Source organism: Mauremys mutica, chromosome 22 (assembly GCF_020497125.1).
Source record: "Mauremys mutica isolate MM-2020 ecotype Southern chromosome 22, ASM2049712v1, whole genome shotgun sequence".
Lineage (NCBI taxonomy): Eukaryota > Metazoa > Chordata > Testudines > Geoemydidae > Mauremys > Mauremys mutica.
The window spans coordinates 3,408,418-3,432,316 of NC_059093.1; the positions used below are offsets into that span (position 1 = coordinate 3,408,418).

Below are 23,899 nucleotides of genomic sequence, written 5' to 3' on the forward strand. Positions count from 1 at the left end.
AGTGCGGTTGGTCTCTGGGTATTTCTACCCTGCAGCTGGAAGTGAGCCTCCCAACCCAGGTCCACAGACTGATGCTAGTGCGCTAAATAGGTGTGTGGGTGTTGTCTCAGGCTAGAGCTGGGACCTGGAAGCACAGGCTTGAGAGCCCCAACTCCAGCCCAAGCCTCAACACAAGTCCTGCTAGCACCTGTGTTGCCCCCTGGCTGGGAGGTTCACTCACAGATGCAGTTAGATGGGCCCTCTATGACTTAGTCCCCCATTAGTACACCTCAGGTGGGTGTTGAGGGCCAAACCATTAAAACAGCAAGGTGCTCAAGGACTATGGTAATAGGCCATCTAAATATGATGGAAGGAGGATGTATAGGTGGGTGGCTGGCTGGCAGGTGAGTAGAGCATTGTTGTGCAGGCTTCCTAGTTCATGCTTCTCCTCTTAAAAGTGGAGGTGTTCCCATGGCTGGTATAGACAGTTGGCAAATGTCCTTGATATATTGGCCAGGGAAGGAAACCACCCACCATTAATTATGCATAACTTCAGAAGCCAAGAGCCTAATCCAAAGCCCATTGGAGTCAATAGGAGTCTATTTATTGGTTTCTAAGTGTTTTGGATCTGCTCCCAAGTTCTAATTCAGATGGAGAGAGTGTTTATGGTGGGGCAGCTTTATGACTTCTTTCAATGATATTTCCCTCCATATATAATAATTCTGAAGTGGCTAAATGACTAGCTGATCCTTGGCACCTTTCATCCAATCTCTATTTGCAAACATGAAGGGTTGAGCACTTGCAGTTCCCTTGGTGGCTGTGAGGACTCAGCTCTTTTGTAAATCAGGCTGCTTACATAGGTGCCTAAATATGAATGTAGGATCATAACTTGAGGAGTTTTGAAAATCTTAGCCAGAGATGATTACTCCCTTTGAAAATCCTCACTGGTAAGGTGTATATTTTCAATATATCAGAAGGGTAGCAGTGTTTGTCGCTTTTTACAGACCCAGACTGAGTCCTATGGCACCTTAATAGGCCAACAGATGTATTGGAGCATAAGCTTTCGTAGGTGAACTCACTTCGTCAGTTGGGTATCCACCCACGAAAGCTTATGCTCCAATACGTCTATTAGTCTACAAGGTGCCACAGGACTTTTTCATTTGCACTATACATATACAATCTAATTTTATAGTTTATATATAAAAATACCAACTGTATGTGTATATATCTAAATATAAATATTAACTGATGAATAAAGCATGCCATTGACCTATAATTACTTTGTAACTGATTCTGTCCATAATAAATATCTATTGCAATTAATAGTCAATTGAAATTTAATTAATGAAGCGATAACATCAGTGGAACAGAACACTGTCACAGGATAATGGTCTCCTGCAGCCACTATACTGTAGCTGTCCCACTAAATCAAAATTAAGTGCAGTATTATGTATTTGGAACACTCAGAATATAAAGTGTCACCATACTCACTGTCTTGCAGCTGGCCCTGTGCCCAACTTGTTAGCAAGGTGCTCTGAGGACACTGCTTTTCTGTAAAAGTACAGAGCAGCTCTGGTAAAATGGGTGTGTGATTGCAGATGGAGATGAAGAGTGTAGAGCAGTAATGCTTGGATGAACTTCCCTCAGACTATCCTCTCTGAAACCTGGTACAAATGCAGCTCTAATGGCATGCAGGCATTGGGATGCTGTTAGGGTATCTGTAGCAGAATTCCATGTCGTGTTGAATAGACAGCATGTGGCCCATCCCTCCCTCCATCTCCTCTCCTCCTCTCCCAACCTGCTCTTTGGTGTGGGCAGTAGAATGGGATGGAATGATAGACACAAGTTTCTCCTAGAAGATTTAAGTCAAACTGATGTGCTTTCGAGAAACAGTGAATGTTGCTTTTTTTGAAGCAGGACCTTCCAGAAGTTAGTGGGTTAACTGTGCTGTCTGTGTAATATTTGGTTTCATTCTATGCTCTGTCCTTTTCTTAGAGTGCAGGCTGTTGCACTAAAGGTGACTTGGGACACACAAATGCCAGCTTCCTTTAGGTTTTAAAAAGTCCTGTTTTTTCTGTCTTGTCAGGTCTAATTAAGTATTTAATGAGGTGAGATAGCACCAATAAATTTAACACAGCACAATAACTGATATGGGCCACAGACTAATAAACTTCCATCCTTGGGACTGGAAAGTGATCCACCTATATTAGATTGTAACTGATTTGATTGCTTTGCTCAGATATTAAAAAGGCTGAACAAGGACTTTTCAGGCACTGCCACAAATGTGTGTCCTGAGCAGGAAAGATTGGAGTGGGTTTGCAAAATGCAAGGTTGTTTCTTGACAATTGAGGTGTGGAAGATGGGTTCCAAATTTTTTAGCTTAATCTTGCAGGGATAGCCTAGCTTTCAGAGTTGGATATCAATGATTCACATGCCTCTCGTGAGTATAATGGGGTAGGAGGAGCAAAAAGACTGTCTTAAAGACTTTAGAATTACTTACGTACTAGATGTACACTGCAGACATTCAGTAACCGCGCACACACCACATTGCATGTGAAGCTGACTTCCAACTCCAAATGTCTGGGGGTCTCTACCTGGCTGGTGACCTAAAGGAGCAGAACTCTCCTGCTGAGCTCATCCAGGAACAACTGTTGCACAGAGATGAGATAATTGAGGCTGGGGTTTTCAAAGGAGCCTAAGAGTGTTAGGCACCAACTTGCATTGAAATTTGGAACCCTAACTCCATTAAAACTGTCTTGAAAATCTCACCCTTAATGAATAATTTGACAAATTTTCCTTCTTCCCATTTGACACGTCTGCAAGCAGCTTGGTATTTTCTCAGAACTGTTACCTGGAATCGTATGAGCTGTCTTCCATGAACCTTGTTCACGGAATGTCGTGCAGTGCTTCATCTTTAGGGTCCTACCAAATTCACAGTCCATTTTTGGTCAATTTCACGCCCTTAGGATTTTAAAAACTGTAAATGTCATGATTTGAGCTACTTAAATCTGAAATGTCAGTGTAATTGTAGGGGTCCTGACCCAAAAAGGAGGAGTATGTGGGGGGTTGCATTATGGCTACCCTTACTTCTGCACTGCTGCTAGTGGTGGTGGTGTTGCCTTCAGAACTGAGTAGCTGGAGAGTGGCGGCTGCTGGCTGGGAGCCCAGCTCTGAAGGCAGAGCTGCCATCAGCAGCAGCGCAGAAGGAAGGATGGCCTGGTATGATATTGTCACCCTTACTTCCGTGCTGCTGCCTGCAGAGCTGGGCCCTCATTCAGCAGCTGCCACTGTCTGGCCACCCAGCTCTGACAGCAGTGCAGGAGTAAGGGTGGCATGGTATGACATTGCCGCCTTGACTTCTGAGCTGCTGCTTGCAGGGCAGTGCCTTCACAGCTGGGTGCCTGGCCAACAGCCGCAGCTTTCCACCCACCCAGCTCCAAAGTAGTGCAAAAGTAAGGGTGGCAATACTGTGACCCCCCCTAAATAACTTTGTGACCCTCTGCAATTCCCTTTTGGGTCAGACCCCCAGTTTGAGAAACACTGGTCTCCCCTGTGAAATCTGTATCGTATGGGGGACAGCACACAAGAACAGATTTCACAGTGGGACACTAGATTTCATGGCCGTGAATTTGGTAGGGCCCTAATCATCTTGCAAGCTGACATAATTGGTCATTGTTCCATTGTCTGTCCCACAGTTTGAGAACCATGTTTCTCTCATGACTGCTCCAAGTGAATTTTAACTTTTTTACAAGCCTAAAATTCACTTTCAGTGTAACTCCATGGCATAAATATTGGTGGCTGAAGGAAATTCATATCTAAATGAAGGAAGGGTTGTGCAAGTCTGTTTGCAGTACGTCTTCTATTAATCACTTTTATAGCCTCCAGTCCACCCAGGAAAGGTGTTGTAATGGCAGAATTAACCCTTTCATGGGGTTATACACAACAGTAATCACAAGTTCATGAGGGTCCATGACTCTTGCCTCTACTGAAGGAGAGGTGGAGAGAACTATACCAGCTTATGCTTTCTGCAAGAAGCCTATCAGCTAGCTTTATCTAACCAAGACAGTGGGTGCATTTACTCTGATCTTATACATCCATCTTGGGCTCTTCTCTATCTATAGATTTCCAAAGCCCACCAGTGCTAAAATTCACCATGTTTTGTGGATGCCTTAGCCAGACACATCTAATTATCCCCAGTTGAGGAAGAGAAAACCACATAAAAATCTACCATTATGGAAAGCAGTGGATGATTCAGAGGTCCAGGGTCCCTGCCTCCTAGAGTCCAGCTCTCCATCATAAGCCCAGGACAGTCTCAGCACACTTCTTTTGTTGATCTGTTGTCTATTGGTCTATGAATGAATGGTTCCATCTAGACATAAATGTTTGTAATTGCTGTTCCAAGCTTTTTTTAAAGTTTTAATTGAACTCAATGTGTGTGGTGCTGCTCTGTACTGACCCCATTACTGCTAGCAGAGATTGTCCTTTTAACTTGGAGGGCAGTGGCCAGCACTTTTGGAGTGGGAGGGTTCATAGAAATAGTTAATAGAATATCAGGGTTGGAAGGGACCTCAGGAGGTCATCTAGTCCAACCCCCTGCTCAAAGCAGACCCAATCCCTGGACAGATTTTTGCCCCAATCAAGGATTTAACTCTCAACCCTGTGTTTAGCAGGCTAATGCTCAAACCACTGAGCTATCCCTGCAGTCTTACAGCTGATGTGAAGTTCTGCATGGCCACTCATGACCATTAAGTCGTAGGCTTGGATTGGTTAGTATTCAACTAATTATGCCAATGTAATGTAAGGCTCAAGGGTATTGAAACACAGGTCATAAGAGAAAGGAGGGCCACTGTTTGTCCTCTCTGAATCAAGCAAGCTGTACAAATTATACACAGCACTGCTTGCAAAATCCATCCAGAGCAGTCATGTATGCATCCATTCAATTGGTGCTCAGGTTTATTATTAGAACAAGCTACTCAGAATACATCTAAGGGATACTTTGTGCTGAGCAGCAAATTTTAGCATTAGCTAACTAAGACCCAGCTATTGCTTGAAAAAGTGTTTGCGGGGAGGCAACAGTCAAATACACAACTTCCTAAACTCTGGCTTGGCTACCGGTCATGAATTCTGATAAATTGATCCAGCCCTGAAACCTGAGGTTTCTTGAAACAAACATTCCAGATTGTTCATGTGCTTCTGTGCACAGAACTGCAGAAACAAATTTTTCCAGTTATTAGGGGGCATTTGCGTGCACTGTTTTCACCAATGCTGTAGAGTATGGATTTCCTCACTGATGTGGTAAGGTCTGTTGGCCAACATCTATGTTCCCGTAGAAAGAAAATGCAGCTTTACTTGGTCGTGTGTGTACAACCGTTTGATAGAATTAAAAATAGGACAAAATCAAGAAGTGGAAGCTAAAAAGTTGAAGAGCAGAGATCTGAGAGAAGGTGTCTGCGGAGGAGACAAAGCTTTTCAGGGCCTGGTCTGAGACTGTGGAACAAATTCTCACAAGAATGAAGGACCATCTCTTGTCTCAGCACCTTCCACTTCATGTGTAAGGTGCACTTTTTTGACCTACCTTCTCAGACATAAAAAGAGCAGCATGGATATGTGGGTTTGAGGTAACCTATTAAAACACTCTTCACTAACACAGTCCTCCCCTGTTTTTTTATTTTAGGGAGAGGATGAGACACCAAATCATGCATGAGAGATGTTAGTCACATTGTTCAATGCAGTACTGGAAGGTATGCTGATACTACAGCAATGGGGGGGTAAGAGCCAATAAAGAATAGAGTAATCTAAGATATAGGGAAGCAGTTTGAGATGACAGGAAGGCTCTTGCACCAAGAGAGCAGAGAGCATGGGACAGGACTATGACGAGGCTAGCACTAAAGGAGTTTGCTGGGAGGAACCAGGCCTTTAAGTCCAGCTGGCACAAGTCTTGAATAACTTGAAAATTGTGGATCACTTTGAACTGGAGACCTGAATGGGCCACATTCCTCTAATTGTCAGCAGGTGGTGATGGTGTGTGGCAGTAGCACCTCCTGGCCCCAGTGTAGCATGTGGCAAAGAGTAAGGGATAGACCTTGCACCAAAGAGCTTATAATCTAACTAGATAAGACAAAGGGTGGGAGAAAGCAAGTCTTCCCACTCTACAGGTGCAGGAACTGGAGCAGAGAGAGAGGGTGAGTCACCAAAGGTCAGAGGAAGTCTGTGGCAAACCCTGGAATTGAGTCTGCATCTCTTGATTCCCAGTTCAGTGCCTTGCACGGAAGGATGGCCTTGTGCTTATTTAAAGTACAAACATTTGGATGGTGAGATCTGGCTTCTTGAGTGACTTTGGGCAAATCACTTCATCTCTCTGCACTTAGCTTCCCCACCTTCAAAGTAAGGCTGATCCTTGCCTAGCTCCTAGACAATGCCTTGGTTTGAGAAGTTGTGATGAAATATATCTCAAATGCCTTCCAACTGTTTCTGAATATTTTTAAACAAGATACTCTGGAAGTAGTTTTTGGTTGACAGTAACTGCTGTTGCTAGGAGGTCAGGCAGAGACCCTGGTTAGTTTCCTCTGTAGCATGAGGCATGGGTCACTTGGAGTTTTATAGTGGTGTAAATGGTGGATTCTCTGTACCTTGAAGTCTTGAAGACATGATTTTAGGACTTCAGTAACTCAGCCAGAGGTGAGGAGCTATTACAGAAGTGGGTGGGTGAGGTTCTGTGGCCTCCGATGTGCAGGAGATCAGACCTAGATCATGATGGTCCCTTTGACCTTAACGTCTGAGAAGCACAAATTTATTTAGCTATTACGTCAACTTTTTATGCATACTTCCACCTTTTCATGTTCTCTGTATGTATAAATATCTCCTGTCTGTGTGTTCCATTCTATGCATCCGAAGAAGTGAGCTGTAGCTCACGAAAGCTCATGCTAAAATAAATTCCTTAGTCTTTAAGGTGCCACAAGTCGTCCTGTTCTTTTTGTGGATACAGACTAACATGACTGCTACTCTGAAACCTTTTTAGGTAGTTGATTCTCCTTCTCCCTGCCCATGTGCTTATCCCTGTTGCCTTTTCTGTGTCACTATTGGTACCAATAAATTTAATCCTGAAGGTTATATTCCATTATGTATTTTGTTAACCTGTGGTTTGTGTGTCAGATATTGTGGCTAGAAGAGCCCCTCAGTGTTCAAAGCAGAAAAGCCCAGTTTAGATACTGCTTATCCAAACTCTCTGAAACCCATCTCTGTGTGTAATTAGGCTGCACACATGGTGTTTACAGACTTTATTGTGGTATTTTTGCTCTTCTGGCTCTGGCTGAAACCTTGGAGTGCAGAGGCATCAGCAGGGGATCTGAGAGAGAAAAGGGTTTGAGGAGGTGAACTTACCGGTAACTTTTCTAACTTCAGGAGGGGTTTGGTTGACTTCAAATGCTTTTAAGAAGTGTATACATATAACAGCAAAGTACAAGCCCCTAGCTGCCCTTATGGCAGGAATAATATGGCCTGCAGCCATTCTACCTCAGGCTGTGATCTCTTCAGTAACAAGCTGAAGCAGAGTCAGGCCTGATAAGTGTTTGGATCAGAGACCTCCAAGGAGAATCCAGGATGTTTCAGGGAATGGTGCTGCTCAGTTAGTAGGAGTGATTTTTCTGTCAGTGCTGATCTGGCCCCCAGCAGAATATTATAGGGCCCTGTGCTGATGGAGATGCCTTCTTTCAGCTGAGCTGTTGCAAGCTCAAACCCTTGTTTCTTGGCACCTCTCAAAACTAGCAGGGAGTGGCTTTCTTTTAAACTGCAACTCGAATTGTGTTGGGTTTTGTTGTTGCTAGTGTAGCGCTCTAGCCTTCCAAAGGGATTCTTTTCAGGATTTTTCATTCATGCTTTCAGCTAATACCTGTTAAGCTTAAATTGAGATCTGACCTGCAGGGCTATAGCTATTCATCCTAAATGGAGCCTTTCTCCCTGAATTGAAAGGACCAAGTCTAATATGGGCTATGGGTACAGAGCAGGCCTGGAGGAGCCTTGCTGTGGTATTCATAACAGAATCGGACCCTGTTTGTTTAGCAGAGGAAGAAGTGCCTGGAGACCCAGCTGATAGAGGGTAGGACACAAAGCTGCTGTGTACCTAGTGCTTTGATCTTGCTCACATGGGAGTAAGTGGAGACACTCTCAGGTAACAGTGATTCAGAACTGGGTTAATGCTGCGGCTCTGGGTTGCTCAAGGCACAAACCGACATCAAATGCATCCCTAAACCAAAGGGGCACTGCATCAGCCTGCTCAGCAGCCATGCGTTTCATTCCTGGATGATGGCTGTAATACGGGATATTATTTTTAAGACTACAATAGTAGATTGTTCAGCAGCCTACATCTTGTGTGTTCTATTCCCCCTCCTGTGTGTCTGGGGAGATGGATTAGATCAGTCATCCTGCTTCCTCAATGCTTCCATTAAAGGCACTTAAAACAGGGATTCTATTAAATATAATCTCCCATGTCAAATATTACCTTCCCTATTCTCTCGATTCTCCCTCTGGTTGTAGTGACACAACAGTTGACTGCAAGGAGTAAAACTCTGACTCCACTGAACCTCTCCCTCCCTTGCCCAAATCTCTTCCCCCAGCCCAACCCACAGTGCTGCCTGGTAAATCCTGCTACTTTCTAGGGTGGTAGCATCCATTTGTAATACCATTCCAAGAAAAGCACCCTGCAAACCACATCTGTCTAGCGTCTGTAACAAGCTTATCAAAGGGTTTCTTTGCAGCAAGATCCAAGCCCTTCTGGTTTTGATTCATAACGGGTAAAGACTGTGCTGAAATCTGATTGAAATGAGTGAGGGCAACAAAATAGAGCAGTGAGTGCACAATAATTGGAAAAGCAGCACTAGACTTGCTTTCTCTGTGTTCATGTGATCCCTGCACTTTCATCTCCTGTTTCCAAAGGGAAGTCTTTGTCTTACGTACTCTTTATTATAGTGTTCATTTGCACAATGAGTCTTATTAAAAAGAGAGAACTCAAATTGTTACTGATGTGGATCATGTTTGGTGCAAGAGCACAAAGAAACATCTCCCTTTGATGTTGAGGCTGAAAAGGTGGGTATGGGAGGAGGAGAGGTACGGACTTTAAGGAATTCTCTCCCCACTCTCTACCTCTGATCCATTGTCCTAATAAACAGCTGATAATTACCATAGATCAATAGGTTTGAGATGAGGAAGGATGCTTTTGTGCTCTAACTTGTTTGGGAGATTAACTCCCTTGGGGAGGTGAGGGTTCCATTTAAGCACCAGAACTGAAACCTCTGGGATCATTGGGGCAAAATAATTGACTTTAATGGAGCTGTCAGGTTCTGAATTTGGCCTATGAGAATCAACACAGATTCCAAACTTGGCCTTTGTTAGATCTGGTGTAAAAGTTTTGGTAAAACTTTTTTTCAACAAAAGGTGAGACTAGACATATTGCTTATTCCACCCTAAGGGAGGAATTGGAGTTGAGGAATGACTCCAGGAACAAGTCCAAGCACAGACTCAGGAGAATCATGGTGCCAAGTCCAGAGCTTGGAAAGCAAGGCTTACAGCACTGACAGAGCAGTACTCCTAGCTCATGGCTCACCCCTAGGAGATGTGGACTACTTTGCTGCACAGCTGTTCTGTTTGCTTTGCACATGGGGTGCCTGATTCACAGACAGGAGTCATGACAAGTAAATGAACTAGTGGCTGATTGAATAGAAGCCAAACAAGTGAAGCAGGGCTTAGGACAGGCTCCAGCTCTCACCCCAACCCCCCTCCCCATCCTGAAGAGTTAAAGAAGACAGCCTAGAATTAGGGCATTGCTTACCAAGTCTTTTAATGCCACTGTGCACTGAGTCATCTAGGGAAGATGCTTACCCAGGGAATCTGGTTGTGGCAAGTGTCTTCCTGAGGTGGAGAGACTAAGAAGGGAAATGAGAACCTTACAGTACTGCAGAACAGGGCTGAGCTGGGAAGTGGGATTCTGGGTTGTTCCTGGAGGACAAGATGGGACAGGGCTGAGCTGGGCACTGAGGCACAGGAGGAAATAAAAACAGTAAATTCTTCTCTCCTGTATATTCTTTCACAAGTTGGTTTTCTTTACCCTTAGAAAAATAAAGCAACCCATGCATGGGCTGTGAGTGCCCTTTCAGTTATTGTACAGCTACAAACCTACATACATGGTCCAGTCTTTCCAGTCCAGCTCATTCTACCAAGCAGCAGTTTGTAATGAAATGCTAGCACCCCTGTATGTTGGGGTATATCTCCATCTCCGCCCCCTCATGAAAATCAATAGGTCCTGTAGCTCACCCTGAAAGTCAACAGTTCTGGACTATTTTGGGCCAGAGTGCAGGAGCTTCCTTTCATCCCCACCTCCAGTCTTTTCCTTGCCACCTCTTGCTTTTCAAATGAAACTTGCTAATTCTCAGTATTGCCCTGAAATTTTGCTCCTGCTGTGGAATGGACAGGAAACTTCCGAGCTCCCTTCTGATGCACTTTGAGCCATGGCAGGTCCTCCCATTTGTTTTGTCAGGCTTGCTGTTCAGACCCCTGGCCTGGCAGCACCAGCCAAACTTAAACTGCACAACTATGGCCTGAAGACACAGCTACTGGAGCCTGATTATCACCAAATAAAATCTCTGCCTTGCTGCAGATGCCATACTGATTAACCAATATCTACAGCTAGACTCCCTGCATATGCCCCACACAGTCTCTGTGCTTCAAAGGAGTGGTGTGTTGAAAGTGGTGACATTTCACTGTGCATGTTTGTGAGTAGACCAGATAAGACCTGCTGCATCATGATTAATTACACAGCTTCACACACAAATGATTTGTAGACATCTGTGTAAACCAGAGGGTGAGACAAGCAGAAACCCATTGTTGCAAAACATGGCATCTGAAACACTTTGCACAATAATGCAACCTTTTTTAAAGTGCAAAGGAAAATGGAGAGGGGGCGGTTATGTTTTGACAGTTCATGGTGCAAGTATAGAGGGCTCTGAGTCTACTGAATGAAGATTTGGAATGCAAGTGCTAACAAAAAGAATGAGAAGGGATATAAACCCTCCTGCTCCAGGGCTGAAACCAATCTTGAACTGTTAGGGATCCGGATGAAAACTTTGAGACCAGATTGTCCCACACCTGCCTACTGAAGGGTTGTTTGCACTGTCCTTGAAGCAGCTGGTGCTAGCCACTACAGGAGAAAGATACTGGGCTGTTCCTATTTGTGTGTTTGTGATATTGAACCTGGTGGACAGGGGGCTGTCAAAGGCTCTGGCCTAACTAGCAGAGACTGGGAGATGAGACCCCCTGGATTCTATTCTTGTTGATCGTGTTACTTTTGGACAAATTGCCCAGGCTAAACCAGTTTTCCAGTCTGACTTGCCTAAAGTTGAGCACCTAAATGACTGTGCTGATGTTCAGAGGTGCTGAGTATTCACAACTTCTATTGATTTAAGTGGGATTTGCTCAGCGCCTTGAAAATCAGGTAACTTACCAGGTGAATGTGTATTAGGTGCCTAAAATGCGGCACTCAGGTATGATCTCATCCTGCTTTGCTCATCTGCTAATACACAGGGCTGGCAATAGACTTGTCTAATGTTTACCCAGCACTGGGAGACTGGACTCAAAGTGCTGCTGCTGTTGTGTGCCAGATGGACCAGTGCAGAGCTGGGACAAATATCTGCCAGAATTTTGCTTGCAGGAATAGCTTTGATCAGCATCATTGGAAGATGGAAACTAACCTTACCTCTGGGATTTGAGGAATGATCAAGAGATCTCAAACAAAGCTATGCTATTAAGGAAACTTTATGTCCACATACCATCGAGGAGGAAATCTTTGAAAAACATCTGGGATCCACATTTGGTCCTTACCCTAACTAGTGAGGGGCCTGGCAGAGGATGGGCTCCTGTCGACGATGATTTTTGGGAACCTTTTGTAATTTCATACAGTCTGTCCGCCTACTGTAGTGGTGGTTTTCATAAGGGGTAGTTGTGCCAAAAACTGAAAGATTTTTAATAACAGACTTAACCTTGAATATAATGAGCTGCTTATTGCTTATTTTAACCAGCAGCTGCCCTCTTCCAAAATATAAACGCCTGAAGCCTAGGAGCTGGAGTTTGAATTAAAAAGGGAACAAATGACTTTTGGTACGTACTGTATTGATTCAGTGTCTCTACTTGGATTTGCAAAACAATAAGCTCTACACTGACTTCAGGTGGTAGCTTCCTACATTCTCCTGCAATATGGTCTAATGGTAGGAGTAAGGATCTAGATGACAAGCAGACCCCAAGTTCTAATCCTGTCCGAGATGGTGGCTTGTTGGGACCTTGCAGGGAGCCATCTGATCTCCTGTTTAAGGGAGCCCATCTGGAAAATTGGGTTTAAAAGCTGGGTTTTTGCCAAATACCAGATGCTTCATCTGAGCTGAGCTTTTTAAAAGGCTTTTGACATAGTCCCACACAACATTCTCATAAGCAAACTAGGGAAATCTAATCTAGGTGAAATTAGAGTGAGGTGGGTGCACAACTGGTTGAAAAACTCTATTCAAAGTAGTCGTCAATGGTTTGCTGACAAACTGGGAGGGTGTATCGAGTCCAGTCCTGGCTATGGTACTAGTCAATATTTTTGTTAATGACTTGGATAATGGAGTAAAGAGGATACTGACAATGTGTAGATGATGCCAAACTCGGAGGGTTGCAAGCATATTGAGGGACAGCATTAGAATTCAAAATGTTGACATATTGAAGTATTTGGTCTGATACCATCAAGATGAAATTCAATAGAGAAGTGCAGAGAACTTCACTTAGGAAGAAATAATCAAATGTACAGCTGCAAAATAAGGAATAACTTGCTTGATGGTAGTACTGCTGAAAAGGATTTGGGGGTTATAGTGGACTACAGATGGAATCTGAGTAAACAATGGGATGCAGTTGCAAAAAAAGGCTAGTGTCATTTCAGGGTATATTTACAGGAATGTTGTATGTTAGACACAGGAGGTTTTGTCCCACTCTATGCAGCACTGGTGAGACCTCCAGCTGGAGGATTGTGTCCAATTAATCAGTCTGAGGAGAGAAACAAAGTGATAAAAGGTTTAGAAAACCTGACCTATGAGGAAAGGCTAAGAGACATAATTAGCCTTGAGAAAAGACTGTTATCTGAAATCTTCAAATATGTTAAGGGCTGCTATAAAGAGGAGTGATCAATTGTTCTCTAACCACTGAAGGCAGGACAAGAAGTAATGGGCTTAATCTGCAGCAAGGGAGATTTAGGTTAGATGTTAAGAAATAAGGGTAGGTAAGATCTAGAATAGGCTTCCAAGGGAGGTTGTGGAATCTCCGTCACTGGAGGCTTTTAAGAACAGGCTGGACAAACAACTGTCAGGGATGTTTCAGGTTTACTTGGTCCTGCCTCAGACCAGGAGGCTGGACTTGATTATTTTTTTTAAGGTCCCTTCCAGCCCTACATTTCTATGTTTCTATGAAATCTCTTAAAACAGGCTTGCAGCACCACTTCTATTTTAGCACATTGGGCCCCCACTGGAAGCTCTGCAGTTCACTTCATTCCTGCCCTGTTGGGCTTCCCTGCTATTCCATTCCCTGCCCCTTTAACACAGAGTGGCAGTCAAAATGTGCATGCACACTTCTCCTACAGAACATGTCAAGGGACATGTCCTTATCAAAATATTACTGTAGCAACATGGTTGTAGTAATCCTTGCTGCAGTAGCACTAACTCGGACACAAGGAGCCCATCTTATCAGGGTTGCAACATCAAAGGCGGAGGGCTAAGGGAACTTTTCCTTTCAGTGGCCTCTGAAGCCCAACTGTGCAGGGTGACCCCTTCGCCCTTCTGGGGTCACGGGGACCCATGCAGTGCCTCCATGTGGCCTTGGGGACAAGTGAAACTCCAGTGGCACAGAGAAATTGAAGTCAGTAGGGACCCTTGGGCACTGAATGTTATGACTCTTGTTACAATTTTGACTCAGGACTGATTGGCTGTTGGCTCCCATCTTCTCCCTCACAACTTCTTCACCTCATCTGCTTCCCTCTAACCCCCTCCTAACAGCTGCCCCAAGAATTAAAATAAACTCCATAAAGTTGGCAAACCTATAACTCTCTGCACTGTCCCTTTTCCCTGCTCTTTGTCTGCCCGGAGCCAGTGCAACCCATTAGGTGACCTAGGCGGTAGCCTAGGGTGCTAACATTGGGGGCAGCGACTGCGGCGGCCGGATGTTCGTCGTCCTCTGTTGGGGGTGCCATTTTGGGGGCGGGACCTTCCGCTGCCTAGGGTGCCAAAAAGGCTGCCAGTGCTCCTGTCTGCCTGCTCTACTTAGTTTGTAAGCTTTTGGGGGCAGCAGTAGTGTTGAAATTAAGCTGAGTCCCTCAGTATTTGATGGTGTTGAAGCCTCAGATCCTGGAGTTGCGAACACACAACTTGAGATTTGCTGGGGGGTGGGGGACAGACATTCCCAGCCCTTGACAACTGTGGAGACAAGGTGGAAAGTATGACCCAACTTAAGGCTCAAATATAAATAAACCAAAATGTGTGTTTAAAAACCCTCATGATTAAGCCAATCTTGTGATTTTTTTTGGTGGGGGGGAGAGCCTCTCTCTGAATTCTTGGGGCTGGTAATACTAGCACTGGGGGTAATACTCTGTGCAATGCGTAGCCCAAAGAGGCTTCCATTTTCCTCCAACCCCTATGGCTGGATTTTTAAAGATACCTACTTCCAGTTGACATCCATGGAACTTAGGCACCTTAATACCATGAAAAATCTGGCCCCAGTATGCCGTACTGTAAGGCATAGTGTATTGGATCATGGCTGTGGAATAATGTCTTTCTAAATAAGGGCAGCTGGCTGCTTTGGCAAAGGACACTCACTCCCCTTCCACCTGCTTCCCTGTGTCAATTTTGCTGTGTTTTCTCTGCTGTTACTATATCCCTTATCTCGACCCCGCCCCGGGTCTGCCAGTAAATTTCACATTGTAAAGGGCTATTGATTTCCCTACTAATGCACCTTGCTACATTGCAGAAGGCAGGCCAAACAGAACCCAATCAGCCACTTAAACACAAATACAGACTGGGATGATCATGCTGCTATAACTTGAACGGGTTCCAGTGACCCATGGCGCTCAGTTAAAATGAAGGCAATGCTGCAAATTTCAGCCAGACACACTCAGGAGAGCTTTTTCCTTGCATAAAAAAAGACCATTTTGTTCCTCCTTGTTACCTGCAAATGAGAAGGGAAAAGTGTCGCATTCCGCCACTCCTTGTAGCATTATTCCAGCTAGGCTGATTCACAGCTCCCTTTCCCCCTAGCTAATAAGTAATCATGAGAAGGTTTTTGCTCTTGTTTATTATATCTGGCCCAGAAAACACATTTTTCCCCACCTAGCTCAGTAAAATGCTTCCTGAGATTTATTTGTGAGCCTGTAAATGCAGAGTAAATAGCTTTAATTTAATTTACTGGGCTACTGTATGAAACCATATCTCCAAACCAGGCATTCCGTCCAGCTGTACTGAACTGAGCGGGGTCTCTGTGTGGAGGATGGAGGGGACAGATTTTTCTAGGTATTTTTTCCCCTTCCTAAAAAAGAGATTTGTCCCCACTTTTTGTTGTCTTTAACCAGCTCCACCAAAGGGCACCGGCCTGAAAAACCAGCTTGTTTTACTTTAAGCACCAGCTATGTGTGATGCTGAGCAAGGCAAAATGGAGTCTTGAACCTGAGAACTGCAATTTGAGGCCTGGTTCCTGTAGTGTGCACCACACAGGTGTTGAATTCAGGTTGCCTGGAGCTTGCTGCAGGGTCAACCAGGGCATAAGAGGCAGACACAGAGGAGGAGACTCCCCTGGGACCCAGAGGAAGGTGTTAGCTCAGTATTGTTTTCTTTCTCTCTTCCTTGTTGTATGGGATGCTGGGTTGCGGACGGCTGACTGCCACAGCTTGGTGTTCACAGGCATTTGCATAAGCAATGGAGGAAGCCCTCTGGCATACAGGGCAGTAGTTCCATGCTTGGAGAGGGGAAGGGACATGAAACGGGGCCTTGGTGGGCCAAGAGGGAAAGGGAAGATGTGAGATCTTAGATGAAAGCTGGTGTGGAGCTTGGAAGCCTTGAAGCCCTCTAGGCATGTTTGTTTTTGAAGGCAAACTGTGTCCCTCTGATGGCTGGTGCACATAGATACGTCTCCTGCTGTTAGGAGTTACTCCTTTAGCTTTGCTGATGGAAGGTTCCAGGTTCAAATCCTTGCTGACCTCTCATTGTAGCATCATTACACATGCAATGGAGATGCTTTGAAAATTCAGCTGTGGATCCTGCTGCATCTCAGCCCAGTGTCCTAGCCCAAGTGGGGATGTGAGTTGGGGCTGAGAACTGCTCAGTTCTTTAGCTCCCAGGCATGTGTTGCATTCCAGCCACTGAAAACATAACTCTAATTTTACAAGGCAAAACCTCCATGACACATGATCATCTTGAGAGACATAGTGCAATTGTGACAAAGTTGTATGGGTTCTTGAGCAAGCCAAAGCCCAATTTACACAACAGCCACTTGTGAAATTCTGTGCAAACTGAGTGCATATCTGGTTTGTAAATGTTTTATGGGCTCAGTAGTCATGATCCTTTCCAGTTGCTCTTGAAGAGGCAAAGCCATTCACGAAACAGTTCCTGGTCCTTATGCCATCATTGGTGCTCCTAATCTTCATCTGCTCACCCAGTTCTCACCCCCTCTGTTTGCAGCCCTGAAAAGAATCTATTCACTCCCATGCTGTTCTGTGCTCCCTGTACCATCAACACCATTGATTAGGCACAAGCCCAAAAGCAGGATGGGTGGGAACGCAGGAAATGCAGGCAGCCCTGGCACGCTATCAGAGCGCCTAGATCCGTGAGCCACTCGTGCAGAAAGTTTGTTCTCCCAATGTCTGGCATACTTCCAGGTATTCAAGTCTGTTAGTGTTCCACCAGCTAATGCAGTGGACTGGAGACAGCACCACTCCAGCTGTACTCGCCTGCTACACGTGAGCTTGTGTGGCTGTGTTCTGTATGGTTTTTCTGTGGCTTGGTTTGGTTTTTTAATTCCAGGTTCTGAAACTTGCCAAATCTCCATTTGGCATCAATTTATCAAACAGGAGGTTCCCCCATCCCCTTTTTCTCTTGTTTTACTGCCTGCCCTGGTTAGTCAGACAGCTTATTTAGAATGGGCTGGTGTCCAGAGGGAGAATTTGCAAACAAATAACTTTCACCCAATGTGACAGTGCACAATAGATTGCAAAAATCCCAGGCAATGCGCTGGCATGACCATGACAATGGGAGTTTTTTGTCCTCATTAGTTTTCAGACAAAAGGTTTCTACTCTGCCCAACCTCAATTGCGTGTCAGTGGGAACGGGTTTCAACAAAACCCTAACCACTTGGTAACAAGAGTGCTGTCTCCATAATCTGAGGAACAAAGGAACCCTGCTTCCCCGCTTCCCTATCTCCCCACCCTGGTGCCCTAGTAAACTGCATTGGTTCTGGGTTCTGCATGCTTTTTGTGCATCGATAGAGCCATTCGGGGGGTAGGTTATAAATCATTAGTGCTAGTTGACATCTGTGCATGTTTTCTATTTCCTTTTTACTCAACATGCATCTTTTCTCAGAGGGCACCAGGAGCCAGGAAAACACTGCATATGTTTTCCTCTGATGGAAGCAACTTATAGATTAATTTTGTTTCCTTTTTAATTGGAAGCATTTACAAATCCTGAAGCAGTTGCCCATTTAAATGCTGACCCTAGATTACATCTCCATGATCACAGCATGTGTGGCAGAGGAGGTGGCAGGAGGAGTATATGCTGATGTAAACGCGACTATATCTTCTGCCCACCTACTCCTTTGTTCTATGTTAAACTAGGCCCAATGTGACTATTAAGATGGGGAGGATGGAAATCTACTACATTCTAGTCTCTTTTCAGTCTGATTTTTAGTGTCGACCAGAGGTATTAATTTAAGCTATGAATTTAGGGCTTATTACAATGTGTAACCCACTAACCCCTTCTTTGTCCTATGACTGCAGAGGTGTTAACAGGCTGCTCTATTTTGAATGGTCCCCTAGGATGTGTGCTAGCTATTTACGCTAAACAATCTGTTCCACCTTGCAGTTAGTTGTGAGGCTTGGAGTACCTTTCCCAGACTAGAGGGGGATCTCTGTGTAGCCAGGGGCAGCTCTATTTTTTTAGCTGCCCCAAGCATGGCAGTCAGGCAGCCTTCGGTGGCACACCTGCAGGCAGTCCGCCGCTGACACAGATTCTGCAGCATTTCTGTGGGAGGTCGGCCGGTCCCATGCCTTTGGCGTGTCCACCGCCGAAGCCACGGGACCGGCAGACCTCCTGCAGAAACACTGAAGGAGGCTGCCTGACTGCCACCTTTTTCAGCAACCAGCAGGCCGCCCCCCGTGGCTTGCTGCCTCAGGCACACACTTGCTGCGCTGGTGCCTGGAGCTGCCCCTGTGTGTAGCTCAAAAGCTTGTCTCTCACCAACAGAAAGTAGTCCAAGAAAATTACTTCACCCAGCTTATCCCTTGGTACATTGAGTTTTCAGAGGAGAAACAAAGGCACTTTACGTTTGCAAGTGGCTGGTGCCCAGGAAACAATCACTGAATCATCAGAGAAGACTGACAGTCTCCCTCTGAATAAGGAAACTGACCGTTTTTTCTGTTTGGGTGCAAGTAGGCCACCATTTTTCCTAATTAGTCACGATGTCTTGCCCATCACAGGAGTAAATAGCAAGCGTCCCCTAAGGACACAAGATGAGAAGCACTATTTATTGCTGTTCTTGGAGGAAGCTGACAGCATGATGAGTGAAATATCAGGAGTAATTAAGAAAAATAAGGGCTTATGTACTTGATTGCACCAACAGTAGGAGTGTGCTGCCAGTTCCTCACAGGCTGCTTGTGAACCCAACAGCTTCCAAGAATTTTTCTAGGAACCCACATATAATTTGCTCTAATGCTTGTATAATGACTTTCATGTGAGGGTCTTGGAGCCTAACTGACACCTAAATTAAACCCCCTAGTGCCCCCAGCAGGTACAGTAACTGCTGTTTCATTCCCATTTCTCAGCTGCTTAAGTGACACAAAACAACTTGCTCATTGAGTCAGAGATGGAGCTGGAACCCAGAAGTCCGTCTCCTTGTTCAGACTGTTACACAGCACTACCTCACTTACATTAGGTAACTTCAGGCCAAGGTAGATCTGCATATGCCCTGTGTTTCCCTGTGCGTCCTCTTCAGAGCCAAGCCAAGGTTGTTTCCTCTTGTACTGATCCTTGGCTTTATCCACCACGTAGGAGTTCTTCACCGAGTACTCATGGGTTTACTGGACATGTCTGAGCTCTACTGGAGACTTGAGCATATCTGTAATGGCAAAGGAGAGATGAGAAAGATGAGTGAGTGTTAACTGGTTCCAAGTGAAGGATCACGATGGGTATTGCCATTCTGTGGGAGTGTGCAGAGGGGCTGTGATGGTGGCAGGACTGGGTAGGGGGGTTGCAGTGTGTGTTTAACACAACATCTGGGCCTTCTCTCCATTTGGCCTGTGGTCAATAAAGCTGGTGTTTCTCTCGTATTGTTCTGGAGGAAAGTTGTGGAGGCCCAACGGAATTTTAAACTAAAAATTCAGTTTTTCTCTGCAACCCACCACTGCCACCATGTTTGTTACCCAGGTGAGAGTTGTATGGGTGCAATACAGTTGACATTACATGTCCTCGGACTGCTGGCACTGGGCAAGTGCATGCAAGGCATGCAGGTCTCAGTTTCTGTCCAAAGAGGCCCATGTGCTTGGGGTCCCATGGGTGTTTTTAGCACAGTCTGATACCTGTGAAGTCCTGGAATGAGACACATCTGGTTATGATGGGCCTCTGAGGCAGAATATTAAAATGGGAGGGAAAAGTAGTAATTAGAGCATTGGAAGCACCCAGGTTACTTGAACAAAACATGTCGATGTTGCCACAGAAAAGCTGAAGGGCCTGTTTTTACTCAGACCAGTTTCCCACCAGTGAGATTCTGCTAGCCCCAGGCAAGTTAGTCCTGACTTAAACCAGGCTAAATCAGAAGGCCCAGTCACTTTCTATTAAGTAACAAAAATGGGTAGCTTGTGCATTTTCTGGCCTGCTTATCCCCCTCTTCTCCCCCCCCCAAAAGCAGTGACCCAGGCGGCAGCAACATCTTGTGGCTTTTACAGTCTGGGAAACTTTCTTAGCAAATCACTGATTTGAGGCAGGGAGCTGGGCAGGGGATCCTGTTGGAGGTGCATTTTGAAAAGACTGGAGCTACGTATGCCGTTTAAGAGCTTGCCCGTTCTGTTTTGTTCGTTTTTGATGAGAAGGGGGAGGTATGTTAAGGAAAGCATCTGGAAAGATGGCTCCTCTTAGCCTCCATTATAAAATCAATGGGGAATGGGCATGCCGGGGGCTTCAGAAGATGTGTCCTGTTACAAATTTAGCTCTTCCCTGGCGGGGGCTCCTTGGGTCCATCTAATCTCATTCCACTGTCCTCACCTTCACCCCGGACTTGTTCTGTAATGAAGTTTAAACTGTAGCATGGGTCCATAGGGGAGGCCCATTTCCTTTTGAAGCAGAACTGATGGAGATCTGAGTCAGAAACTGATCTGTGCAGATGATGCAAAAACCTGATTACAGGAAGCATCACTGGGCTTCACTTTAATTCTTCTGTAACCCCAGCTTGGGCTGACAAGTATAATAGATCTCCGGGATACATCTTGTACTAAAAGTAAATGTCTAGTCAAAAGTGTTTAAAATCCCTCAACTCTGGAGTTTGCTAATAATGTCATTACTTCACCGGTTCCACGTTATTTTTAGGACAGCTATTTCCTCCTACATTAAGCCTCATTAAGATTGTGCCGTAGTGTTTCTAAAGCAGAATAAGTGGAATGTAGCCTTTTTGGTCCAGAAAAAGAGCATTTTAAAAAATCCATGTGGCTGTTCCTCATCTTGTTCCCTCTTTGACCAACTGCTACGAACACCCATTAGGACATTTTAGGGGGCTTCTGAAAGCGATCCTTTATTCAGAGGGGAGGGAGGAACAGCTAATGGACAACAACTTCAGACCTGGCAGATGCTGCATTTCATTCATTTATATTTAGCTCACTTACAGCAGTGTCTTGCTTTACTTTGCTCTCATGTTCCTTTGACTAGCAATACCAAGGCTCTGAAAGGGGAGAGAATAAATAGTGTGTGTGTGTGTGGGGGTGGGGGTATTTCTTCAACTCTAACCCATGAGGTTATTTTAATTCAGGAGCCGGGGAAGGGGGATATGCTTCCTTCATGCGTGGATTCTGGAACCAGTGCCGTGCAGCATGCCTCAGGAGAGGCACAACGTGTGCAGTGCTGGCCACAAAGATGTTGCACGTGACTGGAAGTGAAACCAAATGTGAAAGATGAAGAGGAGTGTCGAAAATCACAGGTAGAAACTCATCCTCCAGAATTACTCATCACACACCATTAAGGAAGAGATACAGCTAGGAGCCATGAAGAAGGCAGACTGGCCACGTGGATTAATTTTAAAATATGTAGGGTGGCCAGAATCCCAGCCCAGCAAAGGAGGTGAAGAGAACTTGAGTCTCACAAGAAAGCCAGGTCTCTGCCAAAGCTGCAGCTGTGCTTTATTTTCATCTAGTAGATATTTATAGAGTGCTGTAGTACCTAGTGTTAGTCTCTGTGCTCCTTGGGGCTTTGGAGTATAAAAAGATGTCCAAAGTAGACTTCGTTGGCTTATAGCACTTGTATAAACTGCCACTTTATAGGATGACCTTGGGGGTTTTCACCTCCTTTCTTCTTTTTTGATTTATGGAATGATTGATCTTCTCTTGACAGAGTATCTGCAACTCCAATGCTACCAGCAGTCAGTATAAACTGGATGTGTCCTGGAGTTCTCTGCAATTGGAAAGGAGAAGGGAAAACCAGCTGCAGCCTACAGACTGCTGCAGCATTCCAGGCAGTCTGCCAGCATGGCCTGGCTGGCTGTGATCCATGAGGTCAAAGGCATTAATCAAAGTCTGAGCAGTGGTTGTGTCCAAAAAAAGGTGGTTTCATATAGGATGTTAGAGGCCAAAGAAAGTGACTTGTTTTGTCTTAAGGAAAAGTCCTGGTAGCAGAGCAGAAATGAGCCACAAATGAAGATGGGGGAATAAGGTTGCTATAACCAGCTAGAAACAAGTGGTAGCTGTAAAACAGATGACTGGTCATCTGTCAGTCAGCTTTTGTTGACTGACAGAGCTTTAGCAAAATTACTTAATTCTTCTTGGTCTATTGAAGAAGTAGATGTCATTGAGTTCATAGCCTGCCAGAGGCAGTGGGCCCCAAAACTCAAGGGGACTTTACAGTCAGAAGCAGCAGCATGTTAAATACACCAGGGAAATTAGGATTGTGGCAGTGTCCAGACATCCCAGAAGGAGAACATGGTGTCTGAACCCCAAAGAATAAGTAACAGAATCAATTGTGTACAATAATATTGTACACCAAAAGTGTATTGAGTAAGGTGTCCTATTAAGGCTGGTGACATGCTGGTCACGAATATCATTGTCATGTACATGTAAGTTGGTATGTATAACAAATTAGGTATGTGTGCTGGAAAGAAGTTCTTAAAATGATTCATGCACTGCCTCCAAAATGCTAGTCTGCCCTAGACAAAGGATTTACATGTCTGATGAGCTTGATAACAGGTAGAGTAAGTTAAACAAAGCAATCCAGCTAACAAGTGACAGAGGAAACAATGTAATAAGCACCCAGGGGAGAGAGGCTCTGCACCCTCAGGAAGTCTTCCTGACTCTTGATATAAAGATAATGGACTTGGTTTTTTTGCTCCCTCTTACCTTCTCCATCCCTTCCGGGACATAGGGAACAGCACCCTCTGAGCCTGTGAATGGTGGATCCTCTTGGTCTGAAGGGCAGGAGCTGCTGACAACTTGCTGTGGGTGAGAAACTGTTTTAGGCAATGATATAGCCTTCTAGAATCAAGTGTTTATCCACTAGAAAGTGGCTTTTACTTTGTAACCGTTGTCTGTTTCTGCTACCACTGCTTAGTATTTTAAAACTGTTCTTGGTTTATAGTGAAACTAAGAAGAAGTGGGTTTTTAACAATCTCAGTGCTATTTATTGAAGTAGAGAGGCGAGTCCTTAGCTTGCCTAACGGGCGATTTTGTGTACACTGTCTCTTGAGAGGCAGCAAACTTAATTTCTGAGCCTCTAGTGAGAGGGACTGGATTCTAGAGACATCTCTGCGGAACTTGAGAACTGGGGTCACTTACCTCCAAGCCAAGGTGAAGACTGGCAGAGTCTTAAAGTTCGTGATGTGGACAGACTGAGGCAGTGAGTTGACAGTCTTAATCTTCAGTAAAGCTCACTCTTGCTCAGGTGGGGAGGGGTCCCACAGTGGCTTAGGCTGCCCTGAGGAGAACATCACAATCTTTGAAGGATTCCTGACAAAACATGAATTTTAGTGAGAACATAATGTTAACATCAAATCCTGCAGTGAATAAACGGGGTGGTAACAGACCATCTGTTGTATAACTTCTCATGAGCAAGTGAAAATATACTATAGAAGGTCAGCTGCTGGTGCCATATTTATTCACTCTGCAATGTTTGATTTTCTTCACTTTATATTGTCTCTACCAGTCCTGTCACTATGACTTTCGGAGGCTCTGTCTCTGCCAGATTGATTCTTTTTTGTTTGCCCGTAAGCAAGAGCGCCATTTTTGAGATGTTGCACATTTACAGCACATAAAGTACAGCAATTGGGATCTATGAAGCTTGTTATTGCATGGGTGCACGAGGCATAATTGTTTCCTCTTTGTCATTGTCACCTGTAAATATTTTGGCCCAATCTTTCCTGAACATTATTCTACATGTATAAACACACACCTCTTCTTTTGCCCTCTTCT

General features: G+C 44.8%; 1 long non-coding RNA gene across 1 annotated transcript in view; it reads left to right on the top strand.

Annotated features, from left to right (window-relative positions):
- The window catches only part of LOC123354805, a 58,864-nt gene extending 35,374 nt beyond the window's left edge, over positions 1 to 23,490 (top strand). The window contains exons 2-3 of the long non-coding RNA XR_006574890.1: positions 21,256 to 21,423; positions 21,834 to 23,490. This is a non-coding gene — a long non-coding RNA (uncharacterized LOC123354805). The remainder of the gene's footprint in view (positions 1 to 21,255; positions 21,424 to 21,833) is intronic.
- Positions 23,491 to 23,899: the final 409 nt, after the last annotated feature.